Genomic DNA, 4843 nt, shown 5'->3' with positions numbered 1-4843 from the left:
AGGCGGATAGGGGTTGGGCGAAACTCCCTTGAAAGTGGCACTCTGAAAAAATTTCCAAGTTTGGCTGACTTAGAAAAAATTCGAGAACCAGGATGAGGAGGGGGAAAATGTGGCCAGTCAGGCCGACCTGAAGTGCCTCTTAGGCGGATAGGGGTTGGGCGAAACTCCCTTGAAAGTGGCACTCTGAAAATATTTCCAAGTTGGGCTGACTTAGAAAAAATTCGAGAACCAGGCTGAGGAGGGGACCATCTGGCAAGGGAGTCCGACCTAAAGTGCATCTAAAGCGGATATGGGTTGGTCGAGCCTCCCTTGATTTGCCCTGGAGCTCCCACGTCTTAAAAAGGTCTCTCCTATAATTGTACACCAACCATTTTGAGGTTTGGGTGCAAACCTCTCGAATGGGGGGACTCGGTCCCCTATCTACAGCGCCCCTAATGACGACAGGTGGTACTGCGCCCCTGGTAGCCCGGCCATTGAAAATGAATGGGCCCATTCATTTCAATGGGGAATTTCGACCCCTGGTTGCCCGCCATTCATTTCAATGGGGAATTTCGACCCCTGGTCGCCCGCCATTCATTTCAATGGGGACTTTCGACCCCTGGTTGCCCGCCATTCATTTCAATGGGGATTTCGACCCCTGGTCGCCCGCCATTCATTTCAATGGGGGATTTCGACCCCTGGTAGCCCGCCATTCATTCAATGGGGGACTTCGACCCCTGGTAGCCCGCCATTCATTTCAATGGGGGACTTGGACCCCTGGTAGCCCGCCATTCATTTCAATGGGGGATTTCGACCCCTGGTCGCCCGCCATTCATTTCAATGGGGGACTTGGACCCCTGGTAGCCCGCCATTCATTTCAATGGGGGATTTCGACCCCTGGTCGCCCGCCATTCATTTCAATGGGGGATTTCGACCCCTGGTAGCCCGCCATTCATTTCAATGGGGGACTTCGACCCTGGTTGCCCGCCATTCATTTCAATGGGGGATTTCGACCCCTGGTCGCCCGCCATTCATTTCAATGGGGGATTTCGACCCCTGGTAGCCCGCCATTCATTTCAATGGGGGACTTGGACCCCTGGTAGCCCGCCATTCATTTCAATGGGGGATTTCGACCCCTGGTAGCCCGCCATTCATTTCAATGGGGGACTTGGACCCCTGGTAGCCCGCCATTCATTTCAATGGGGGATTTCGACCCCTGGTCGCCCGCCATTCATTTCAATGGGGGATTTCGACCCCTGGTAGCCCGCCATTCATTTCAATGGGGGACTTCGACCCCTGGTTGCCCGCCATTCATTTCAATGGGGGACTTCGACCCCTGGTTGCCCGCCATTCATTTCAATGGGGGACTTCGACCCCTGGTTGCCCGCCATTCATTTCAATGGGGGATTTCGACCCCTGGTCGCCCGCCATTCATTTCAATGGGGGACTTCGACCCCTGGTTGCCCGCCATTCATTTCAATGGGGGATTTCGACCCCTGGTTGCCCGGCATTCGTTCCTATGTGGCGGGGGATTTCAACCCCAGGTCGCCCTCGTGTGGTTCTTTTTGGCGCAGCTGACCGGGCTCCGCTGCTCATGGAGGTTTGCTAGTGGAGGATAACCCCCTGCCTGGGCAACTCGAACGCCCGGCATTCGTTCCTATGTGGCGGGGGATTTCAACCCCGATGGTATGGGTCGCCCTCGTGTGGTTCTTTTTGGCGCAGCTGACCGGGCTCCGCTGCTCATGGAGGTTTGCTAGTGGAGGATAACCCCTGCCTGGGCAACTCGAACGCCCGGCATTCGTTCCTATGTGGCGGGGGATTTCAACCCCAGGTCGCCCTCGTGTGGTTCTTTTTGGCGCAGCTGACCGGGCTCCGCTGCTCATGGAGGTTTGCTAGTGGAGGATAACCCCCTGCCTGGGCAACTCGAACGCCCGGCATTCGTTCCTATGTGGCGGGGGATTTCAACCCCAGGTCGCCCTCGTGTGGTTCTTTTTGGCGCAGCTGACGGGCTCCGCTGCTCATGGAGGTTTGCTAGTGGAGGATAACCCCCTGCCTGGGCAACTCGAACGCCCGGCTCCCCCCCGGTCCGCTGGAGCTCCTCCAACGGCCAGCAACAAGCCCCGAAGACGGGCGCGCTCCCCGCGGTCCGCTGGAGCTCCTCCAACGGCCAGCAACAAGCCCCGAAGACGGGCGCGCTCCCCGCGGTCCGCTGGAGCTCCTCCAACGGCCAGCAACAAGCCCCGAAGACGGGCGCGCTCCCCCCGGTCCGCTGGAGCTCCGCCAACGGCCAGCAACAAGCCCCGAAGACGGGCGCGCTCCCCCCGGTCCGCCAACGGCCAGCAACAAGCCCGAAGACGGGCGCGCTCCCCGCGGTCCGCTGGAGCTCCTCCAACGGCCAGCAACAAGCCCCGAAGACGGGCGCGCTCCCCCCGGTCCGCTGGAGCTCCTCCAACGGCCAGCAACAAGCCCCGAAGACGGGCGCGCTCCCCGCGGTCCGCTGGAGCTCCTCCAACGGCCAGCAACAAGCCCCGAAGACGGGCGCGCTCCCCGCGGTCCGCTGGAGCTCCTCCAACGGCCGGCAACAAGCCCCGAAGACGGGCGCGCTCCCCCCGGTCCGCTGGAGCTCCGCCAACGGCCAGCAACAAGCCCCGAAGACGGGCGCGCTCCCCCCGGTCCGCCAACGGCCAGCAACAAGCCCCGAAGACGGGCGCGCTCCCCGCGGTCCGCTGGAGCTCCTCCAACGGCCAGCAACAAGCCCCGAAGACGGGCGCGCTCCCCGCGGTCCGCTGGAGCTCCTCCAACGGCCAGCAACAAGCCCCGAAGACGGGCGCGCTCCCCCCGGTCCGCTGGAGCTCCTCCAACGGCCAGCAACAAGCCCCGAAGACGGGCGCGCTCCCCGCGGTCCGCTGGAGCTCCTCCAACGGCCAGCAACAAGCCCCGAAGACGGGCGCGCTCCCCGCGGTCCGCTGGAGCTCCTCCAACGGCCGGCAACAAGCCCCGAAGACGGGCGCGCTCCCCCGGTCCGCTGGAGCTCCGCCAACGGCCAGCAACAAGCCCCGAAGACGGGCGCGCTCCCCCCGGTCCGCCAACGGCCAGCAACAAGCCCCGAAGACGGGCGCGCTCCCCCGCGGTCCGCTGGAGCTCCTCCAACGGCCAGCAACAAGCCCCGAAGACGGGCGCGCTCCCCGCGGTCCGCTGGAGCTCCTCCAACGGCCAGCAACAAGCCCCGAAGACGGGCGCGCTCCCCCCGGTCCGCTGGAGCTCCTCCAACGGCCAGCAACAAGCCCCGAAGACGGGCGCGCTCCCCGCGGTCCGCTGGAGCTCCTCCAACGGCCAGCAACAAGCCCCGAAGACGGGCGCGCTCCCCGCGGTCCGCTGGAGCTCCTCCAACGGCCGGCAACAAGCCCCGAAGACGGGCGCGCTCCCCCCGGTCCGCTGGAGCTCCGCCAACGGCAGCAACAAGCCCCGAAGACGGGCGCGCTCCCCCCGGTCCGCCAACGGCCAGCAACAAGCCCCGAAGACGGGCGCGCTCCCCGCGGTCCGCTGGAGCTCCTCCAACGGCCAGCAACAAGCCCCGAAGACGGGCGCGCTCCCCCCGGTCCGCTGGAGCTCCTCCAACGGCCAGCAACAAGCCCCGAAGACGGGCGCGCTCCCCGCGGTCCGCTGGAGCTCCTCCAACGGCCAGCAACAAGCCCCGAAGACGGGCGCGCTCCCCGCGGTCCGCTGGAGCTCCTCCAACGGCCAGCAACAAGCCCCGAAGACGGGCGCGCTCCCCCCGGTCCGCTGGAGCTCCGCCAACGGCCAGCAACAAGCCCCGAAGACGGGCGCGCTCCCCCCGGTCCGCTGGAGCTCCTCCAACGGCCAGCAACAAGCCCCGAAGACGGGCGCGCTCCCCCCGGTCCGCTGGAGCTCCTCCAACGGCCAGCAACAAGCCCCGAAGACGGGCGCGCTCCCCGCGGTCCGCTGGAGCTCCTCCAACGGCCAGCAACAAGCCTCGAAGACGGGCGCGCTCCCCGCGGTCCGCTGGAGCTCCGCCAACGGCCAGCAACAAGCCCCGAAGACGGGCGCGCTCCCCGCGGTCCGCTGGAGCTCCTCCAACGGCCAGCAACAAGCCCCGAAGACGGGCGCGCTCCCCCCGGTCCGCTGGAGCTCCGCCAACGGCCAGCAACAAGCCCCGAAGACGGGCGCGCTCCCCCCGGTCCGCTGGAGCTCCTCCAACGGCCAGCAACAAGCCCCGAAGACGGGCGCGCTCCCCCCGGTCCGCTGGAGCTCCTCCAACGGCCAGCAACAAGCCCCGAAGACGGGCGCGCTCCCCGCGGTCCGCTGGAGCTCCTCCAACGGCCAGCAACAAGCCTCGAAGACGGGCGCGCTCCCCGCGGTCCGCTGGAGCTCCGCCAACGGCCAGCAACAAGCCCCGAAGACGGGCGCGCTCCCCGCGGTCCGCTGGAGCTCCGCCAACGGCCAGCAACAAGCCCCGAAGACGGGCGCGCTCCCCGCGGTCCGCTGGAGCTCCTCCAACGGCCGGCAACAAGCCCCGAAGACGGGCGCGCTCCCCCCGGTCCGCTGGAGCTCCGCCAACGGCCAGCAACAAGCCCCGAAGACGGGCGCGCTCCCCCCGGTCCGCCAACGGCCAGCAACAAGCCCCGAAGACGGGCGCGCTCCCCGCGGTCCGCTGGAGCTCCTCCAACGGCCAGCAACAAGCCCCGAAGACGGGCGCGCTCCCCCCGGTCCGCTGGAGCTCCTCCAACGGCCAGCAACAAGCCCCGAAGACGGGCGCGCTCCCCGCGGTCCGCTGGAGCTCCTCCAACGGCCAGCAACAAGCCTCGAAGACGGGCGCGCTCCCCGCGGTCCGCTGGAGCTCCGC

The sequence above is a fragment of the Leptonotus elevatus genome, unplaced genomic scaffold, assembly GCF_054856555.1.
Source record: "Leptonotus elevatus isolate MCC_2025b unplaced genomic scaffold, RoL_Lele_1.0 HiC_scaffold_257, whole genome shotgun sequence".
Taxonomy (NCBI): Eukaryota; Metazoa; Chordata; class Actinopteri; order Syngnathiformes; family Syngnathidae; genus Leptonotus; species Leptonotus elevatus.
The sequence above is the reverse complement of the archived record's forward strand: the minus strand, read 5'-3'. Positions refer to the sequence as shown.